Source organism: Salvelinus sp. IW2-2015, linkage group LG14 (assembly GCF_002910315.2).
Source record: "Salvelinus sp. IW2-2015 linkage group LG14, ASM291031v2, whole genome shotgun sequence".
Classification (NCBI taxonomy): domain Eukaryota; kingdom Metazoa; phylum Chordata; class Actinopteri; order Salmoniformes; family Salmonidae; genus Salvelinus; species Salvelinus sp. IW2-2015.
The window spans coordinates 7488910-7511597 of NC_036854.1; the positions used below are offsets into that span (position 1 = coordinate 7488910).

Sequence of the window (22688 nt, forward strand, 5' to 3'; positions counted from 1 at the left end):
GTAGCCGTGTGCGCTGCGCGTGTGTGTGCCTGCCTGCCTGCTTGAGTACGTGTGGCGTTTGTGTGTGAAGCTGGCTCTTTGGCACACCCCTACCTTTGGCTCACTGATCTAGGTTCTAATTAGACCAGAACGCCGCGCCACGGGGAAAAGGAGAGAACGACCCTGTGTTCTAGTAGAGACTGCTCCTTCCTGTATGTTTGCGTGTGTGTTTATGTTTTTCCATGTATGTGCGTGTGGGAATGCATGTCCCCATGTCATGCGTAGGTTTTTCCATCTCAGTTTGTGTGTGTGCCTCTGTTAGCATGCCACTGTGCAGCGGTACACGTCTTTGTGTGCACATTGAGGTAAAACCCAGCGACAGAGTCTAACGGGCTCAGCCTGCTGTATGTCTGATTGGCCCTGGCACGAAGCATATGGTGTATTTTTACTGGCTCTCCTCAATTCTCTCTCCCTCCCTCCCCCATTAAACTCCTTTTTTTCTGAGTAGCGAGGGATCACTGTGTGCCCAGAAACATGTGGAACAGGATGAAGAGAGAGAGAGAGAGAGAGTGAGAGGGAGAGAGAGATATGCTACTTGAGCTGTGACTTGCATTGTAACTCTATGATTTTTAAGCCATTTTTAATGACTTGCATTCTAATCATTGTGTATTGCTTTGGAGACATTGCATGGTCTCTTTCGTGTCAATAAAGTTGACAAAAGCTCCCACACATCTCGTAACAATCTAATACAACTTATTCTCCTCTCAGACTTTCAATAACGTGTGTGTGTGTGGGGGGGATGGATCGTTTAATCAAGTAATTAAGAATAGGCTTGAGTCCAGAGTGTGTCTTGTTGATTCGACTGTGTTGTGAGATTAAGTTTCGTGGTAAGGAGGTTTTGGGTCGTGTTGCAGACGGATTCAAAAACACACTGCATACAGTAAACGTTTTTTGTGTTGCGTCGCAGTAGCCGGTTTATCGCTCCCATATTTCGTATTTTGGAAAATTAGCAGACAACCTTAATGATGACGGCGCAGTTTACAACCCAGGGTGTACCGAATGGAGCGTTCAATCGCTGCAGCCGCTAGTTTGGCTCTCGGGTTGTCTACAGTAATATCAGATGGTTGACGTTGGTTTGGAGAGGGACATCTGGGTCGTGTTCGTTAGGCACCAAATAGAAAAATATAGACTGAAAACAGGGAGGGACTACCAGGACTCGTCCAATAAGAAATGCTTGTTTTCATTTTCTACTGGAAAAACGTTTTACTACAGTGTGTTATAATGAATAAACCCCTGGATAGCTGTCAATTCATACTTTACATAGGCCGGACCATAGGAATATAACTACTAGAAGGGACAAATCCTCTCCATAGACACTGCAATTTGACTGGTCTACTCATGGGTGCACTCAATATGGCTGCCAGTCCACCCATCACAAAAAAAATAGTATCTATTCCTACGGGTTCAACATACTGAGAAAGTGTTGTTGTTAGACCTCTTTGAGGGATGTATTTTGTTTCAGTCTCCCATCCCCTCTAATGCTCAATATAATAACTGATTTAGGGTCAGTACTCCATACCGAAGTCCCAACCTTTACTGCCACGGGGTAAACAACAAAACAAGCCCAAGACGAGCAAAAACATGAACACACTCTAGCATCTGCTTGTCACTGATGACTCAAAGAAGTGTTGAGGAGAAGCAGATCCCAACAGATACTATTGTAGTATGACTAGAGTTCTCGTGAGATACAGCATCTGACCCTAGTGTGATGGATAGTATTAACCCTGATTAGGATCTAGAGGTTCAAAACACGGTCAGAGAGAGAGAGAGAGAGAGAAGAGGAGAGAGAGTCGCACATCATGACAATCAGCTTTGGTCTCGATCTTGCTCGCTTTCTCTTTATCTCGCTCTCTCTGTGTCGTTCTGTCTCTGTCTCCCTGTTCTATTGATTTCAGTGTGATATCGTTGGAAGCGATTAACTAAAAAAGTCGCATTGGTTACCCACTTGAATCAAAATGCAACACTTCAAAATGTAGCTAGCTGTCTTCTACAGATTGTCCTCTAACCAGTGATGTACACATTATTCACAGATTCTGTGTGTTTTTTGAGCTGTATTAGTTTTAACGTGACTTGCAACCTCATCTCCTCCCTCTCATGCAATAGATTTCAACGGGATAATCAAAACAGGGTTGCGTTTCTCTTTCTGTTTTGGCGACCCCCGTATCAAAATGTAGCTGCCCAAAATAAAATTAAACCATGTAGTGTTGGTAACAACACAATGTCAAATACAGGTAGCCTAGTCAAATAAATAACATCCAATCACGTTAACTCTCTTCCGGGAATTCCACTAACGATCCGTATGTAGCCAAACGTAGCTGGTGCTCATGTTGGTATATCTACTGATGGCGCAAAAGCCATGACATTGAGACATAGCAGCAGTGGGGCGGCAGCGTAGCCTAGTGGTTAGAGCGTTGGACTAGTAACCGAAAGGTTGCAAGATTGAATCGCCGAGCTGACAAGGTACAAATCTGTCGTTATGTCCCTGAACAAGGCAGTTAACCCGCTGTTCCTAGGCCGTCATTGAAAATAAGAATTTGTTCTTAACTGACTTGCCTAATTAAATAAAGGTAAAACATATAAATAAATAGTGGAGTGGTAATGCGCATGCAAGCAGTTGCTCCCGACGCCACTTGGGTACACTGCAGCATCCACCGAGAGGCTCTTGCTGCCAAGGGAATGCCTGACAGCTTGAAAGACATTTTGGACACTACAGTGAAAATGGTTAACTTTGTTAAATCAAGGCCCCTGAACTCTTGTGTATTTTCTGCACTATGCAATGATATGGGCAGCGACCATGTAACGATTTTACAACATACAGAAGTGTGCTGGTTATCAAGGGGCAAAGTATTGACATGTTTTTTTAAATTGAGAGACGAGCTTAAAGTTTTCTTCACTGACCATAATTTTCACTTGTCTGACCGCTTGCATGATGACGAGTTTCTCACACGACTGGCCTATCTYGGTGATGTTTTTTCTTGCCTGAATGATCTGAATCTAGGATTACAGGGACTCTCCACAACAATATTCAATGTGCGGGACAAAATTGAGGCTATGATTAAGAAGTTGGAGCTCTTCTCTGTCTGCATTAACAAGGACAACACACAGGTCTTTCCATCATTGCATGATTTTTTTTGTGTGCAAATGAACTCAAGCTTATGGACAATGTCAAATGGGATATAGCGAAGCACCTGAGTGAGTTGGGTGCGCAATTACGCAGGTACTTTCCTGAAACGGATGACACAAACAACTGGATTCATTATCCCTTTCGTGCCCTGCCTCTAGTCCACTTACCGATATCTGAACAAGAGAGCCTCATCGAAATTGCAACAAGCGGTTCAGCCCTACCCTGCTCGATTTTATACACCTGTCAGCAACGGGTGTGGCTGAAATAGCCGAATCCACTCATTTGAAGGGGTGTCCACATACTTTTATATATATAGTGTATGTAAAAAATATATATAATAACTATATTTGTACTCAGGGTTGGGTAGGTTACGTTCGAAATGTCATCCGTTACAGTTACCTGTCCAAAATTGATCTTCAAGAATAGGATTTGGAAATATGGAAGTATAGATTAGCCAAATTGTTTTATCTGAGCATAACCCCAGAACTAAGGATTTATTAGCCAGCCCTACTCTGTTGTTTATGATGTTGTTGTCATGGAGGACTGATTGGGCTCTGATTCGAGTTTACAAAATAAATGCTGCGCTCGTGGAATGGCATGCTTTGAGCACTACTGAGAAGTGCAATTGACATGTAAAAAACGAATGCTATATGCTGCATTTTCTAGAGGCCTATTGTTTACCTTTTTGTTGGTGACACTTTTATATCTTGATAATATGCAGCTGTTTAAAGGGCAAATCCACAGATGAAACAATAACAAAATCGTTGCCCCGTCTCTGTTTAGGTAAAAAGCTGAGGGATGGATCTGGAGAAACGTAACCATTCTCAGATTAATAGACAAAGTTTTGGATGCAAGGATTAACCATCCATGATATGTAACATTATTGTTTTAACCATTTTATGAGGCTATGCAGTGTTTGTTTACATTTACAATGTTTACAAACATTGAGTTGAGTTTATTTGATTTTTATAGGGGCAGTGCACATTAATCAACGTTTCAGTAAAAGTGCCGGTTTTAGCCAGCCGGCTATTTTTCAACCGCAGTCCCTGGGCAGGTTATTAAAAACAATTACAATATAGACAATCATTGAGCAGTGAGCACACGCAGAGCAACATAGGACAAGCAAGACATAGCATACAGACAGAGGAACATAGGACAAGCAAGACGTAGCATACAGACAGAGCAACATAGAACAAAAGGCAGCAAGACAAAATTCATAAAAGCAACAAAGTGTTTCCACACCTCGAGAGCTACAGACAACAGACAACATGGAAAGCGGCAATACACAGCTAGGGATTATGATCACAAATCTGATTGYCCTTTAGCCATGTCTTCATGCATTTTGTGAAAGTGTGATATGTGGTGCAGTATGTGTGTCTGATGGCAGTGTATTCCAGAAATGGGAAGCTCTCACAGAGAAAGCGGATTTWCTAAAGGTGCTTTTCCTTAAGGGAACTATACAGTCACCTCTCATGGCAGACCTTGTGGATCTGCTGCCATATGTTTGGGTTTTCTGTTTAACAAAAATACTGAGTGGAGGGGGAGCCAGGCCATTTAGGATCTTGAATACAAGACATGCGTCGGTGTATTGCACAAGATTTTCCCAACTCAGGAGCTCATGCTTTCTGAGGATGTAACAGTGATGATGGCTATTGGGCTTCCTATAAAGCACTTTGAGAGCCTGTTTGTAGACAGACTGAATAGGTTTTAATGTTGTACAGCAAGCTTGGGCCCAACTAGTCAAGCAGTATGTTAAGTGGGTGAGTATCATAGATTTGAAGTACAGTTTTGCTACCTCTGTAGTCAAAAATTTTGTATAAATCGGAAATTAGCTGGTTGAATTTGGTTACCTGAATTACCTTTTTCACATGCTTTTTAAAAGAGAGGTTGGAATCAAGTATGATGCCAAGGTACTTAAAATCAGATACCACCTGGAGCTTCTCCCCTGACACATAGACATCTGGCTCAGTAGCATCTGTTGCCCTCTTTGWGAAGAACATGCAAACAGTTTTTTTCACATTGAGATGCAAACACYAGTCACTGAGACACTTTGTATCATCTGCATACATTTGAACTTCAGACCCAGTACAGACAGAAGGCAGATCATGAATTTACAGGCTGAAAAGGAGGAGCCTCAGTATTGACCCTTGGGGCACGCCCACATCATAGCTAAGAGTGGGCGACAGCTCCTTGCTCACTCTGACACACTGAGTTCTGCCTTCAAGGTATGATTTCATTCATCTCAAGGCATCGGGGGAAAAGTTGAACTTGGACAATTTTGTGATGAGAATCTCATGGTTAACAGTATCAAAAGTCTTCCTTAGGTCCAGAAACACAGCKCCAACAACGCCCCCTTTGTCCATCTTGTACTTCACATTTTCCAGAAGAAAGCAGTTGGCCGTTTCTGTGGAGTGTTTCACTCTGAAGCCAAACTGCATGGAGTGTAATGTGAAGGGGCTGTTGTTGAGGTGGGCAATCAGTTGTTCTGCTACACACTTTTCAACAACCTTTGACACCACAGGTAGTATACTAATGGGCCTGTAGTTACTCACGTCAGCAGGGTCGCCCGATTTAAAGATGGCCGTTATTATGGCCGACTTCCATACCCTTGGAAACACCCCGAGACCAATAGATGTGTTGGTGACCTTAGTAATGGGGCCAATGAGTGACTCTTTGTAGTTTTTAAGAAAGATAGAGTCCAGCCCAAACACATCTTTGGCTTTAGAGTTCTATAGTGAGCTAATCACCTTGTTCACCTTTGACTCAGAAACCTCCCTTATGATGAAGACAGGTTGAGCGTCATTCACTAGCACTGAGCCCAAGAAACCAGTGGAGGGGTTCTGTGTCAGTACCCTGGAGAAATTGGAGAAAAACAAGCTTATATTTTGGGATCTCATGGTGTGTGACAGTTGAACTAAGCCTTGCGTCACTGCTTCATTGCTCCAGACCACCACAAGGGGGCGTTAGAGCACTGATTAGCTTTTGGGTCCCAAGACGCTAATGTGTCTCTAACTGACAGTGAATGGAAAACATTGAAATGTTGGAAACTGATAATTGTGCACGACTTCAAAATTGAATTTCAATGAACTGAATGATGAGGATGAAGAAGGTGATTGAATTTAGAACAATAGTGTAAGAGTTGCTATTCCTCTGTCCTGCACGCACACCCTGTTTGTTTCTACTCGTCAGTATTACTTACTAAAACTGTTGTTACACAAAGGTTTTTATTCTAAGAGAAACTAAAATGTTGGATTATATTCCATGATATATGTGTTGACTGAATATAAGCAAGTGATGTCTGCTAAATAATCAAGTTGATGGCGCAGCATATTGCCTCGGCACCTACATAAAGCTGAGTGACTTACTCATTCATGGCTTTGGATCAAAATAAATAAGTACCAATACTTTAATAAAGAAACGTTTTGGTTATCCTGACCTGGACACCATGTATTATAGTCTCTAAAAGGAAAAATATTACCACCTTCTCTTGCACATGTCATTTTCCATATGGATCCATAACAAATTACTATGGGAATAAATATCACTGAATGACAGAAATATTGGAATAAAGTAGGCTAATGAAGGTAATGAATTGGCTAATTGGCTCATGAATTGCTTACTGGAAAATACTCTTTCAAAATTAATGGAAGAGGAAAGTGAAAGAGGGAAAAGACAGCATTCAGAGGTCAAGACAACGCTGCTATTGGGACTGGTCTTGATAAATCAACAAGATTTTTATTATCACTGATTCTCCYTTTGGGTATTGGTTAGACTAGAATTAGGGTGTGGAAATGTTAGGATTATCCTGCTCCTTGACTTGTCATGTTGTACAGCGCGATTATGGGCTATTAGCAGGACAATAGACTCTTGCCAACACCTCTTTGTATTTTGATACTTTGTGGAAGGCAATTGATCAGCATTAAAAACTTAGTGGATGGGTCCTCCCGAGTGACGCAGCGGTCTAAGACACTGCATCGCAGTGCAAATTGCATTGCTACAGATAGTGGCCCCATCCACTAAGTTCAATACCCGTCCCCATCGCGACCGGGAGACCCATGAGGCGACTGACAATTGGCCCAGCGTCGTTCGGGTTAGGGGAGGGTTTGGCCGGCCGGGATGTCCTTGTCCAAAAAATTGGCACGGTGGGCTTTTGGTTTCTCTCCCTCTAAAAACAGAAATAAATAATTCTAAATAACAAACTGGCTTTATTTACAAATTAGTAAGAATGTCCCACCTCATGTTCAAGAATGGCCTTTTTCCCTTTATTCAGATTGCAATCGCTCACGAAATAATCTCCAAAAAGGCGTTACTTTTTAAACAAAGCGATTATTATTATTATGAATTCATTTAGAATTATATAACAGCCACTTAGGGCAAATCTGATCTGTGAGAATATCTAACAAAAATGTACCCTTAGATGTTAATTTAGAATCCTCTAATCCTCTAAATGTAATTATTGGAGGAGAGCCATATAGATTGCAAAATAGTGGGGAAGAGATTTTTGATGGCACATGGTTTATGAATTGACATACAATTTTCCGTTCCTCCTGAACAATAGTGRAAGAATTGCTATTCCTCTGTCCTGCACGCACACCCCAAAAAAAACACACTTCTTTTTTTGTTTCTACTTGATCAGAACTGTAACTGGACTGTAGCATATTACTTACTAAAAATAACATGAAAAGTGCACATATGTAAATCCCAAACTCTAAAAGTAATTAGAAAGGTAGATGCAAATTATTTGTGACATTGTGGTTACAGTAAAGAATMTAAACAATATGCTGTGTTTTTATTTACAGTAGTGATTGACAGCTGGAGGCATTTTGAAGACTTGTTTTTCACTAGTGTACTCTAGCAGGTGTAGCCCTTCATGCAAACAATGTTTCCTATTAGCGGGACAATAGACTCTTCACAGCCCGGCTGCTGTAGGTGTAAAAATCCCCTAATTTGCAATGTATTCGATGCTTAAGTACTCTAAGGTGTTACATTTCTAACCCAAGACCTCATGCAACCGCAAAATGTCGGAGAGCCATATACATTGCAAAATAGTTGGGAAGACAATCCATTGCACATGGTTTATGAATTGACATGCAACTCTTCATAGCCCGGCTGCTGTAGGTGTGAAAATCCCCCAATTTGGCCCTAACAGTTCTTCATCAACATCTTTATGTTTTCATTAATAAAATAATGAGAAAAAAGACATTCAAACTGGAGATATTTATTTCAACTACATTTTAGTTGCACTTCCCCGCAGCTCCACAACCACGGGTAAAACCTTGCTGAGATGATCAATGTATTTGTTGCAATGTTGTATCGTCAATTTCTGAAGCCAAAACATCTTGATGGCCTCCACCAGTTCATTTTGCTCGTAGGCTTGGCAGAGTTAAGGATGAAAGTTTTCAGTTGATGCCAAACTAGGTCGATTGGGTTTAAATCAGGAGATCTACATGTGGAGATTAAAACATATATTTTTAGATATACTGTAGGTCTACCGAAGGTGTTGTAGGTCTATTATTGATTTATATATTTATTTATGTATTTATATTTATTTTACTACATAAATGTCTTCTTACTTTGCTGGCATCTTGACCCAGTTTATGCCCTCATTTGCAATGCAAACCCGGGCGGCAGTGTGTTTTGGGTCATTGTCTGCATTTGGAGAAGAAAGAAAGACATTTAGCCTAACAGCCAACATTAGGAACAATATACTAGAAATATACATGTAAATAGGCCTAAACATAACAAAATATTGCTATAATCCTACCTTGAAAGAAACGACATGGTCCCAGAAACACCTCTCTGACATAGGGTCCAGCATATCTCCTGATGATTTCTTCCTCAATGGAATCTCGAGCCATGATACCTGAAAAGGGAGACGACAGTGAATTATTGTGGAACACATAGCAGTCCGTGAGGTGTAGGCTACAATATTTTATGTACCTTAGCAGTATTAGGCCTACTTTACAGTATTGTAGCCTACTGTACCTGTTCATTTTCGAGCTGTTTATCTGAAAAAAAGAGAACAGACGAAATAGACACCGTTTTCAACAAGCCAGTATCAGGAATCAAGGTAAGACCCAAGTGCAGACTGTGTGAAGTAATAATGTTTATTGTAACCACAGGGGCAGGCAAACGACAGGTCAAGGCAGGCAGGGGTCGATAATCCAGAGTAGGAGCAAAGGTACAGGAAGGCAGGCAGGGGCAGGCAGAGTTCAGTAGTCCAGAGGTAGAGCAAAGGTACAGGATTGCAGGCAGGGGCAGGGGCAGACAGAGTGGTCAGGCGGGCGGGTACAGGGTCAGGACAGGCAAGGGTCAAAAACCAGGAAGATGAGAAAAGAGAGACTGGGAAAAGACAGAAGCTGACAGGACGAACGCTGGTAAGGTTGACAAACAAGACAAACTGGCGACAGGCAGAAAACACAGGTATAAAGACCCAGGGGATAAGTGGGGAAGATGGGTGACATCTGGAGGGGGGTGGAGACAAGCACAAGGACAGGTGAAACAGATCAGGGTGTGACAGCCAGCTTATTTCTATGGTGCTACCCGTTCCAGGGTTAGGACTGTAATTAGGGTTAGACTACAATTAGGGTGTGGAAATGTTAGGATTATTTTGTTCTTACTGTAGTACTGTAGCCTACTCCCGACCGGTCACGTTGTACAGCGCCATTATGCGCTATTAGCAGGACAACAGATTCTTGCTAAGAAGGAGGGTAGGGGGAGAATTGTATGGTCAAATGTATTTCTTTGTTAGGTTATCAATTGSAACCTTTAACATGTGAAAGGGGGATGTATGTATTATTATTATTATTAACCTTGTTTTCCACAAGCGTAGCAGGCTGTGAATTCTGCAAACAACGTTTCTAGGATGGGCTATTAGCAGGACAATATATATTGGTCATGGCTCCCGAGTGGCTTTTATTGCTCAATCTAATTCATGCTCAAACTCGCACACTTTTGATAGACTTAAAGGGGCAATCTGTRCTTTGGTTGCCTCGGAGGCCTTGATTCTCAATGCATTGGTATCTGTGTAATGGAGATGTCACAGTGGTAATTGAGACATCAGGAGATGAACAAACATTTCAATGTTCTGGGTTAGCTCTATTTCTGCACTCAGATCAGTTGTTGGTTGGGGGGGGACTGGCAGCCTGGTAGCAGGTGTTTATTTTAAAGGCACTAATAAAAGTGTATGTGTGGGGGAAGTGTGTGTGTCTCTCTCTCTCTCTCTGTCTATCTCTATCTATCTCTCTGCTGAGCCCTGAGGACACACACACACTCTGTGTATTGTGCTGCATGCTGTTTTAGGACCATAGAAGAGAGGAGCCACAGATGGATCTAAAGTAGGAAAGAGAGAGGACTGTGTGCCAAGTAGACCTCCCAAACTGTGCCTGTCCAGCCAAACTCTTTAATGACCATGTACACATGCTCATGTATGGGCCACTGGTTGATGCTTATTTATAAAACCCTCTTAGGCCTCACTGGCCCCTATCTGAGATATCTACTGCAGCCCTTATCCTCCACATACAGCACCTGTTCTGCCAGTCACATTCTGTTAAAGGTCCCCAAAGCACACACATCCCTGGGTCGCTTGTCTTTTCAGTTCGCTGCAGCTAGCGACTGGAACGAGCTGCAACAAACACTCAAACTYGACAGTTTTATCTCCATCTCTTCATTCAATGACTCAATCATGGACACTCTTACTGACAGTTGTGGCTGCTTCGCGTGATGTATTGTTGATTATACCTTCTTGCCCTTTGTGCTGTTATAATGTCCAATAATGTTTATGTTTGTACCATGTTTTGTGCTGCTACCATGTTATTTTTATACCATGTTGTTGTCATGTTGTGTTGCTATCATGCTGTGTTGTCATGTGTTGCTGCCTTGCGATGTTGTTTTCTAAGGTCTCCCTTTATGTAGCGTTGTGTTGTCTCTCTTGTCATGATGTGTGTTTTGTCCTATATTTATACTATTTATTTTGTCATATTTTTTATTTTTAATCCCAGCCCCCGTCCCCGTAGGAGGTCTTTTGCCTTTTGGTAGGCCGTCATTGTAAATAAGAATTTGTTCTAGTTAATTAAAGGTTAAATAAAATAAATAAACATAAGGTATACACACGTAGGCTGATCCTATCTCCTGGCTTCTCCCCCACTCCTTGATCAAAACCAGATGCTAGCATAGCTTGTGTTAGAGCAGAGCTCCGCTCGCAAACATCCATTTTAGGAGTTGGCTCTAATAAAGGCAGTAAAGGAGTATTAGCGTAGCTCTGTTATAGGACCGTAACATGGGAGACAGTATAGTGACAGGGTATACAGGACAGTGCCAGGGAGGACAGCAGAGTGAAGGACTAAACAAAAACCTCCCCGTTGTCATTAGTTAGAGGTGAGGACAGATTTTGGGCTCTGTAATTATACCTGGAAAAGCTTACCCAGTCATAACGTCAACACACTGTGGAGTGGAGTGTGGCATGGCCTTAGTGGAGTATAACACACATACGTAAGCGAGCAGAGAACACACACACACACACATGTTCAAGCATTGAGCACACACACATATGTTCTTTCAAGCGGTGAGCTCACAGTCACACACAAACACACATATTTTAAGAAATGAGCACACACACTCACACACACATTGTCGGTAAATGTTACATTTTTACTGTTGTGTACAGTTCACACACACACTGACCCTGCTGTTACCTACTTTCATTAAACATGGCTCATTTAGTACATTTTATGGGTACGACCATGTCTGTCTGTAGGAGTTTGATTAGAGGGGAACCCACATCACTTCGGATAATGTTTATCTACCTACCTACCTCGTCTGACGACAGGGTACAGAGCCAGAGGTGGATGAGAGAGATAGGAGACAGCTGTTACAGTACTTAGTAGTATTCTAAAGTATACCTGGGGTATAAACCTCAGACATAAACCAGAGGTGGATGAGAGAGATAGGAGACAGCTGTTATAGCACTTAGTATTATTCTAAAGTATACCTGGGGTATAAACCTCAGACATACATCTGGGGTGGATTCACTAAGAACCAAAACGGAAGCAAGTAGGCTGATCTCGTCCAATATGAAACTCACATTTTCTGTGCAAAATGTTTTCCAGCGCAAAACGTTTCCCTACGGCGTGAACTAATGAATACACCCCTTGAGTTCCTACCTGGGGGTTCAAAGATAAAAGGCTGACTTACAGCACTTAAAAAAACAATTCACACATCCTAAAATAAGAAAAGTATAGATAGAATTGGAGCCGTGTCATTAAAGACTTAAGACATATGAGAACGGTGGCATCTCTAATCGTATCTAGTTAAGCCATTTCTCCTGTTGGACTGAATGGCAATCTTATGGGGATGTGGTCTGCATGTGTGTGCTGCTCTGAATGTGACTGTGATCACACTGTTGCTAGGTCTAGGCTTATTCTCTATAGGCATACTTTACACCATGTCTAAACTCATAGAAATAGAATGACTAGAATAGACTGTACATTCCGTGATGGGTGGACCGGCCGCCATATTGAGTATACCTATTCCCAAAGGTAAAAGCATGAAGTTCAACAGTAAATTGTTTTATTTTATTATTTGGTCTGTACATATACTGGATACCTGTACTACCAGCAAGAAAGACACAAATGAGCTGGACGCAATGATCCCCATGAAGTCACAGACATGATTTGTCATTCATCAACCATTGTGGTAACCTACTATTGTAGTGTAGCGAGGCCTAGAAACGATGCACTTTTCACCTTGTCATGCCTCAACGTTTTTTTCCTCAGAAAACCAGGAAAGAATGGATGAGCCAAACTGGACTGAAACCATGATTACATAGACATGCTTTATCAAGTGTGGCCCTATCTGCAACTACAGTATCCAGGAAACCTGAGTGATTTGATCAGAAGAGCCTGGGTTCTGGCTGCGGGATATGTAACGGGATTCGAAACGGGATTCGAAACGTCACAACTGATTGACACAAAGTTATTTTGTTTTTTCTTGTTTTGTTCGGATGCATCAGATGCCACCCAGGTGATAGACAGATGTAAGAGAGAGGCAGAGAGAAAGAGAGTGATGGAGAGAGAATGTGTACAGCCAGCATTCTARGACTAACTGCCTGTGGTAACGTCGCAAACGGAAAAAGATGACAGTGCAGTGAGGGTTGATTTCATTTCATTTGTCACATGCCTCGTAAACAACAGGTGTGGACTAACAGTGACATTCTTTCTTACTCTTGCTTAATAGACCAAAACAGAGTATTGGAAGAACCTTGGAGTAGTGAAACAAAGAACAGACTACAGAGAACAATTTGCTAATATTAGCTGGACTTGCTGTTTTGTCTGACTAGCTCTGTTAATCCCTAGGTCCCAACAAGCCTGTAGAGTTGAGTTGAACTTATTCATGTCTCGTTCACGTATCAGCTGTTAGCTCCCACTTACTCAAGTCCCATGTACAGTTTTCTCATGGCACAGCTGCTCTTGCTAAAGATAACTGACTACTTCGGTCCGAATAGGCCAATAGAGTTGAGTAGAGTTAAATCAATCAAATTGATTCATAAAGCCCTTTTTACATCAACAGTTGTCACAAAATGCTTATACAGAAACTCAGTCTAAAACACCCAAAGGCAAGCAATTCAGATGTAGAAGCACAGTGGCTAGGAAACACTCCCTAGAAAGGCAGGAACCTAGGAAGAAACCTAGAGAGGAACCTGGCTCTGAGGGGTGGCTAGTCCTCTTCTGGCTGTGACGGGGGGAGATTATAAGAGTACATGGTCATTAAGGCCAGATTGTTCGTTAAGATGTTCAAACGTTCATATATGACCAGCATGGTCAAATACTAATCACAGTGGTCATAGAGGGTGCAACAGGTCAGCACCTCAGGAGTAAATGTAAGTTGACTTTTCATAGCCGAGTGAGGGGAGGCAGAACATAGATCAGCAGAAACTGGATCAGCAGCAACTGGATCAGCAGCACGATCAGGTGGACTGGTTACGGGGACAGCCAGGAGTCGTCAGGCCAGGTAGTCCTCAGGCATGGTCCTGTGGCTCAGGTCCTCCGGGAGGTGAAATAGAGAGAGATTGGAGACTTAGAGATCACAAAGGAKACCATTTTTAAAATGTTGCAAAGWTGGAAAAAGGCTACTCTTGAATTTTATATTCTTGTCAAAAGAGAGATCAGGGTCCAGAGTAATGCAGAGGTCTTTCACAGTTTTATTTGAGACTAATGTACAACCAGAGATTCATTGTCAGATCCGACCTCAGATCTCTTTGTTTCTTGGGACCTAGAACTAGCATCTCTGTTGAGTTCATTCATGCCTCATTCATTTCTCAGCTGGCTGTCATTTTAGCTCAGTAGAGAGTCCACAGCTGTGTAAAGGCTTTTTCCAAAGGGACCGGCGGCCCATTGTGACATAAATACCCTGTATCTGAAACCACCGTTTGCGGGGGGCGCACAGGCTGCCGTGCACCTCGCCAAAATTCCCAACCAACACGGCTTCATGTACATGGATCAAATCAAATCTATGTTTATTTGTTGCTTACACAGGTATGCAGGTTCAGTGAAATGTCTATATTTAACTAGCTCCAACAGTGCAGTAGAATGTCTCGCAAATGCAATACAAAACACACAATTAATTGAAGCAATCAAAACAAGAAATCAAGAAATAACATTCCAAAAGTAGATATATTAGAGTGAGCATGTGTGAGAATCCATAATATACATATGTGGTGTGTATAGACAGTAGTTGGAGACAGAAAATGGTATGTACAGTAGTAGGTATACTAAACTTCAGCAAAAAAAGATACGTCCTCTCACTGTCAACTGCTTTTATTTACCAGCAAACTTAACATGTGTAAATATTTGTATGAACATAACAAGACTCAACAACTGAGACATAAACTGAACGAGTTCCACAGACATGTGACTAACATAAATGTCATAATGTATCCCTGAACAAAGGGGGGGTCAAAATCAAAAGTAACAGGCAGTATCTGGTGTGTCCACCAGCTGCATTAAGTACTGCAGTGCATCTCATCCTCATGGACTGCACCAGATTTGCCAGTTCTTGCTGTGAGATGTTACCCCACTGGGGGGAATGGCCCTAGCCCTCACCCTCCGATCCAACAGGTCCCAGACGTGCTCAATGGGATTGAGATCTGGGCTCTTTGCTGGCCATGGCAGAACACTGACATTCCTGTCTTGCAGGAAATCACACACAGAACGAGCAGTATGGCTGGTGGCATTGTCATGCTGGAGGGTCATGTCAGGATGAGCCTGCAGGAAGGGTACCACATGAGGAGGAGGATGTCTTCCCTTTAACGCACAGCATTGAGATTGCCTGCAATGACAACAAGGTCAGTCCGGTGATGCTGTGACACACCGCCCCAGACCATGATGGACCCTCCACCTCCAAATCGATCCCGCTCCAGAGTACAGGCCTCGGTGTAACGCTCATTCCTTCGACGATAAACGCGTATTCGAACATTACCCCTGGTGAGACAAAACCGCGACTCGTCAGTGAAGAGCACTTTTTGCCAGTCSTGTCTGGTCCAGCGACGGTGGATTTGTGCCCATAGGCGACGTGGTTGCCGGTGATGTCTGGTGAGGACCTGCCTTACAACAGGCCTACAAACCCTCAGTCCAGCCTCTCTCAGCCTATTGCGGACAGTCTGAGCACTGATGGAGGTATTGTGCGTTCCTGGTGTAACTCGGGCAGTTGTTGTTGCCATCCTGTACCTGTCCCGCAAGTGTGATGTTCAGATGTACCGATCCTGTGCAGTTGTTGTTACACGTGGTCTGCCACTGCGAGGATGATCAGCTGTCCGTCCTGTCTCCCTGTAGCGCTGTCTTAGGTGTCTTATAGTACGGATATTGCAATTTATTGCCCTAGCCACATCTGCAGTCCTCATGCCTCCTTGCAGCATGCCTACGGCACGTTCACACAGATGAGCAGGGACCCTGGGCATCTTTCTTTTGGTGTTTTTCAGAGTCAGTAGAAAGGCCTCTTTAGTGTCCTAAGTTTTCATAACTGTGACCTTAATTGCCTACCGTCTGTAAGCTGTTAGTGTCTTAACAACCGTTCCACAGGTGCATGTTCATTAATTGTTTATTGTTGATTGAACAAGCATGGGAACCAGTGTTTAAACCCTTTACAATGAAGATTTGTGAAGTTATTTAGATTTTTACAAATTATCTTTAAAAGACAGGGTCCTGACAAAGGGCCGTTTCTTTTTTTGCTGAGTTTATATATACAAAAGCATGTGGGCACCCCTTCAAATTACTGGATACGGGCTGACAGGTGTATAAAATGAAGCACACCGCCATGCAATCTCTTTAGACAAACATTGGCAGTAGAATGTCCTTACTGAGGAGCTCAGTGACTTTCAACGTGGAACAGTCATAGGATGCCACCTTTCCATCAAGTCAATTAGTCAAAGGACTGTTCATCGGGAGCCTCATGAAATGGGTTTCCAACCTCGAGCAGCCACACACAAGCATAAGATCACAATGCGCAATGCCAAGCGCCGGCTGGAGTGGTGTAAAGCTCGCCGCCATTGGACTTTGGAGGAGTGAAAACGCGTTCTCTGGCGTGATAAATCACTCTTCACTATCTGGCAGTCCGACAGACGAATCTGGGTTTGGCGGATGCCAGGAGAACGTTACATTTCTGAATGGATCGTGGCAGACAGGCTCGTGGTCAAGGCAGGCAGAAAGGTCAGGCAGGTGGGTACAGAGTCCGGAAACAGGCAAGGGTCAAAACCGGGAGGACTAGAAAAAGGAGAATAGCAAAAAGGAGTACGGGAAAAAACACTGGTTGACTTGACTAAACATACAAGACGAACTGGCACAGAGAGACAGGAAACACAGGGATAAATACACCAGGGAAAATAAGAGACACGTGGAGGGGGTGGAGACAATCACAGGAAGAGGTGAAACAGATTACGGTGTGACAAATACAGGATATACATACACAGTGAGTAAAAACAGTATATAAACAGGATTCTTGACAAGACCAGGGTAAAGACAATGGTGCTTGCCTACAGAGCAGCAAGAGGCACTGACCCTCCCTGCCTTCAGGCTATGTGCAAACTCTACACCCCAACCGGAGTACTCCGTTCTGCCACCTCTCGTCTCTTGGCCCTTACGGGAGAGCAGTTCCCAGTCAGCCCAGTCAAAGCTCTTCTTTGTCCCTGCCCATCTTCCCGAAACCATCTGGAAACCCTACCTATTCAAAGAGTATCTTAAATAAACCCACAGCAACCCAGACCCCCCCCCCCTCCTCCGCACTCGGCCCGGTAAAAATCTAAATGAAATTTAAAAAATAAAAACTTTTGCGCTATTCTCCTTTTTCTAGTCCTCCCGGTTTTGACCCCTGCACTTTACGTTTTGTTCCCCCTTACTTTGCTGATAGCTAATTTGACGAGGGGAAATGTACTTACGTCGCACCTGCTAAATGACAAAAAATTCTAAATTGAATATGAGGTGACCAGCGTTGAGTTACTCTTTATACACGGGGAATTAGTCTCAAGGTGCATGCCTGAGTACTGGGAAGGTGCTGAGTCCTTTAACACCGAGTCGTGTGAATGTCCTGGAGGGCAGGCAGTGTGCCCCCAGTGATGTGTTGGGCTGACCGCACCGCGCCCTGGAGAACCATGTGGCGAACCGGCCCTACAGAATGCTCATCTTTAGAAGTTTGGCAGAATTATGTCTAATTTCTTCAGCCTCCTGAGGTTAAAGAGGCGTTGTTGTGCCTTCTTCAAAAATCGAATCAAATGTCTTCGTCACGTAGACACTTCACAGCACGTATGAAAGGTGCAGCGAAATGCTTATGTGCTCCCTCAACAATGCAGTACATGAATCAAGGATAAACATGAAAAGAGTTAAGTCAAAAGCAACAAGTAATAGAAGAGGTAGTATCCATAGTAATAATGGACTGTATTTATAGAGTGGGTAGTGGAATCAATATTATATAATAGAACAGCAGCGTTGAGTGTGTGTGTGTGTGTGTGTGTGTGTCTGTGTCTGTGTCTGTGTCTGTGTTTATGGGTGTTTGTTTGTAAGGGTTGAATGTGTGGGTAGCCAGTACACATTTTTTCTAAAGTGCATATAGTTTCTCCGGTGCAAATTTTTGAGGTGACAGTTGAAGAAATTGCTTGAAATAGCGTTCTGGGAAACCCAACGGTCCAATATTCTAGAACACGGCTGACTTGCCTAGTTAAATAAAGGTTAAATAAATAAATAATCATAATAAGCGCATAAATCCTGTTGGCCGAAAGGCCCATTATTACATATTTATTAACCTCATTTGATTGGCTGATATTGAGTACTGTATGTCACAATGGAACGCAGAATATCACTGCTCAAAGGCTGTGGACTTTGTAGCAAGCTTTATTCTCGTCTCATTCATGTCTCAGCTGTCGGCTCGCTCTAAAGATAATGACTTGTTTGGGTRAGAAGAAGCCACCAACATCAGACTGCACAAGCCTCACATTGTCTTTGCCTTAATTTCCTTCACATTTATGTCAGCTAATGAAAGCCTTGTTTTGCCACCATCAGGAGCTCTCACTCAATCAGAAACGTTTGATACGAAGTGACTTACAGAATGGCTAAATTGGGCTTGTGTGTGATGAGCTCATATATAAGCCTGATACGAGGGAGAGAGTGAGTTCAGGGCAAGGCACACTTTGATGTCATGGCCTTTTAGGCACATCCTTGTTGACCCACCGAGCAAGCGGACACGCCAGATCATAAGAGTGCTGACTCAGTTACAGTAGCCTCCTTCCTCTCTGTCTCCCACACGAGTCCAATAAATTGAATGAAACACAAACAGTTAACCCCGCCAAACCACTGTTTGGATAGGTCGTTTGGTTTGGAGAGGGGTCAAAGTTCATGGGGAGTGAGGACACTGAGACACTGGTTGTGTCTGAAATGGCACCCTTATCCCTATAAGTAGTCCACTATAATATATGGAATTTGTGTGTGTGTGTGTGTGTGAGATGTTTGTACTATTGTGTGTGTTCTGTTTGGGAGGTCTACTGGACTCTAAAATCGTGTCATTTTCAAGCGCTTTATTGTGTCCTCCCACTGTCAACGGGTCAGCTATTTTGGTGTATGTTTCTTAAAGGTATACTTCAGGATTTTCCCCAGATTCAGATGAACCCATGGATACCTTTTTTATGTCTCTGGGTGCAGTTTGAAGGAAGTTGCTAACTAGCGCTAGCGGAATTGCTAACTAGAGTTACCCATAGATTTCCAGTCATTGTGCTATCTGCTATCATACGAGCAGATACCCACAGACTTCCATTATTGCGCTAACGCTAAATTGCGTTGGTTCGCAATACTACCTGTAACTTCATTCATACTGGACAAGGAGAAATAAAAAATGGTATCCGCGAGTCCATCTGCCCCTGGGAAGTKGATAAAGGGCCTCATAACCCAAAACCCAAAGTGTCCCTTTAATGGCAGCAACTGTGTTTCAGAAGTGTAGTGTAGRGAACGCCGTCATTGTAAATAAGAATCTGTTCTTGACCTGCCTAGTTAAATAAAGGTTCAATGACTAAAACAGCTGGGATCATGGAGCGGGAGAAATGATTGTAGTGGAGGGGTGAGTAGCTATGGTCTATGCTGTGTGTGTGTGTGTGTGTGTGTGTGTGTGTGTGTGTGTGTGTGTGTGTGTGTGTGTGTGTGTGTGTGTGTGTGTGTGTGTGTGTGTGTGTGTGTGTGTGTGTGTGTGTGTGTGTGTGTGTGTGTGTGTGTGTGTGTGTGTGTGTGTTTTCTCGTGCTCACAGCCAGAGGGATGTGTGGTATGCAATATAGCATTTGGAGAGAGAAAAATACTATGCAATTGAATCCAGGGCAGGGGGCACAGCTGTGTGTGTATATTGGAGGTAGGGTAAGCTCTCTTCTTGCTCCATCCAGGAATGCACCCTACTTCTACCGCCGGTTATGAGTCCAAGGTCAGACCATAGTACAATACGTCAGTCTTTCACCTCAGTTGATTTCCAGGTGGGGCTCAAAGACTTTACAAAGCACCACCCAGGCAACACAATTGTAGCCTTTTGAACACGTTTTATGCGAGGGGCCTTCCTTGACAATATGGTAGGGGATATAGGGCCCCTAAAAGTCGAGTGCTTTCACCAGTCTCCATGTTTCGCCTTTTGATCACAGCTAAAACACATTCCATCACCGAAAAGGGTCAGGACAGCCCAGTAGTGGAATTCATCGTTGGACACCGGTACTGCTCAAATGACCCAGTCCAGAAACCTGTGAAGGTGCTGATGTATGTATACACACACAACGAGAAGGAGTGTGTAGTGAGTGTGTCATGCCCTCACACACATACTAATGCAGACGTTCACACACACACACACACACACACACTAATGCAGACATGAACACACGCACACGTTCACACACACTCACACATACAGATGCAGACATACACAGAGATACACTCACACACAAACACATACGCACACACATTATCACAGTGCGAGTGCTGTGATAGATGGAGGGGAGTACTCAGCTGGGAGGAGAACAAACATGAGGTTCATGCCAAAGCTGGGCTAGGGTCATATAGGTCCGTATATCCCCGAAACCACACCCCCATATACGCTCAAACACACACATATACACTCAAATTACACACACTAACCCGATTGACTCAGCGCTCAATCCCCCAATCCTTATTCATAACTACACCCACCTCTAAACGTAAGGCTCCTCTCTCCATCTTGTTTCTCCATCTTTCATACCACCTATGCGCTGCCCATCCACCCCAAACACACACACACACACACACACACACACACACACACACACACACACACACACACACACACACACACACACACACACACGCTGCCCCAATCAACTCCTGTCAGCTGTATACTGTTAAAATGGGCTTTAAATAAATCCCCCTGGTGAGACTTTCTGACACTCTGAAATCATATGAATTGCTATGATGAGTGGGGGAGGGGGAGAGATGGAAGGAAGGAAGAAGGGAGGGTGACAAGAAAAAATAGAGGAGAAAAGAAGAGTACAATTTCAACACCTCAGGCTCCTGCCCTGTTCACCTATGTCCTTCCTCTGGAATGCTATTAGCTGTGAGTTATTGTGTGTGTGTGTGTGTGTGTGTGTCTGTGTCCGCCATGCTCTGCTGCCAATCTCTCCCTCCCTCCCTCTTCCTTTCATTCTCCTCTTTCTCCTTTATTACTCATTCTCCTCTTCCTCCTCTATTACTCATTCTCCTCTTCCTCCTCTATTACTCATTCTCCTCTTCCTCCTCTATTACTCATTCTCTCTCTCGTATAATGAATGTCCTTCTCCATACTGCAGCTGTTCAGAGATGGTTCTCTGTGATCCAGAGTAATCGGATCAGTTTAGCTTTTTAGACCACAATGAACAACACAGATCCTATATCACTGTTTTTTTTGCTTCTCCCAAATAAGTCATCTTGTGCTATTGAGCTTAAGGTGATGGAGAAGCAACTTTTCGAACGACATGGTCTTTGTCAGGGTGTTACCATAGGGAGTTATGGCCCTTTGTGGCTCAGTTGGTAGAGCATGGCGCTTGCAACTGCAGGATAGTGGGTTTGATTCCCGGGACCAGCTCTAAGTCAAATGTATGCATGCCTATAAGTCGCTTTGGATAAAAGGGTCTGCTAAAAATGGAAAAGTTACTAATTCATAGTGTGTTACTATACCATAGTACTCCTCTGGCTCAGAGAACAGCTTTGTCATAATGTTGTTGTGTTCTGCACCAGTCAGCATATGCCCCCGTTCTGCACACACCCACTGCTGTACTCCCGTGTCCAGTAAAAACAAACCATAGCTGTGCCAGTATCAACACCGTCTATTGTTGTACACTCTAGGGTCGGCTCCAGTAACCATGCTGATCCCGCTCTCTCCCCCCCCTCTATTTTCCTTTCTCTCTCTCTGTCTCTCTCTCAAATCAAATCAAACGTTATTTGTCACATGCGCCYAATGCAACAAGTGTAGGCCTTACCGTGAAATGCTTACTTCCAAGCCCTTAACCAGCAATGCAGTTCAAGAAGAGTAAAGAAAATATTTACCTAATAAACTAAAGTAAAAAATAATAAAAAGTAACACAATAACATAACAATAACGAGGCTATATACAYGGGGTACCGGTACCGAGTCAGTGTGCGGGGGTACAGGTTAGAGGTCATTTGTACATGTAGGTAGGGGTGAAGTGACTATGCATAGATAATAAACAGCGAGTAGCAGCAGTGTACAAAACAAATGGAGGAGGGGGGGATCAATGTAAATAGGCTGGGTGGCCATTTGATTAATTGTTCAGCAGTCTTATGGCTTGGGAGTAGAAGCTGTTAAGGAGCCTTTTGGTCCTAGACTTGGCGCTCCGGTGCCGCTTGCCTTGCGGTAGCAGAGAACTTGGGTGACAGGAGTCCTGACAATTTTATGGGCTTTCCTCTGACACCGCCTATTATATAGGTCCTGGATGGCAGGAAGCTTGGCCCCAGTGATGTACTGGGCCGTACGCACTACCCTCTGTAGCGCC

The 22688-nt window shown here is 43.3% G+C and overlaps 1 protein-coding gene and 1 long non-coding RNA gene across 3 annotated transcripts in view; one reads left to right on the plus strand and one right to left on the minus strand.

The window, feature by feature from the left end:
* LOC111973341 (protein eva-1 homolog A) overlaps positions 1–22688 on the plus strand; it is a 167803-nt gene that overhangs the window by 107961 nt on the left and 37154 nt on the right. The gene's annotated exons all lie outside the window — the stretch shown is intronic.
* LOC139028651 (uncharacterized) lies at positions 7987–9188 on the minus strand. Its single transcript, XR_011480856.1, has 4 exons — positions 9149–9188; positions 8928–9026; positions 8737–8812; positions 7987–8606 (listed from the first exon to the last, which is right to left on the minus strand). It is a non-coding gene; the product is annotated as an uncharacterized lncRNA (long non-coding RNA).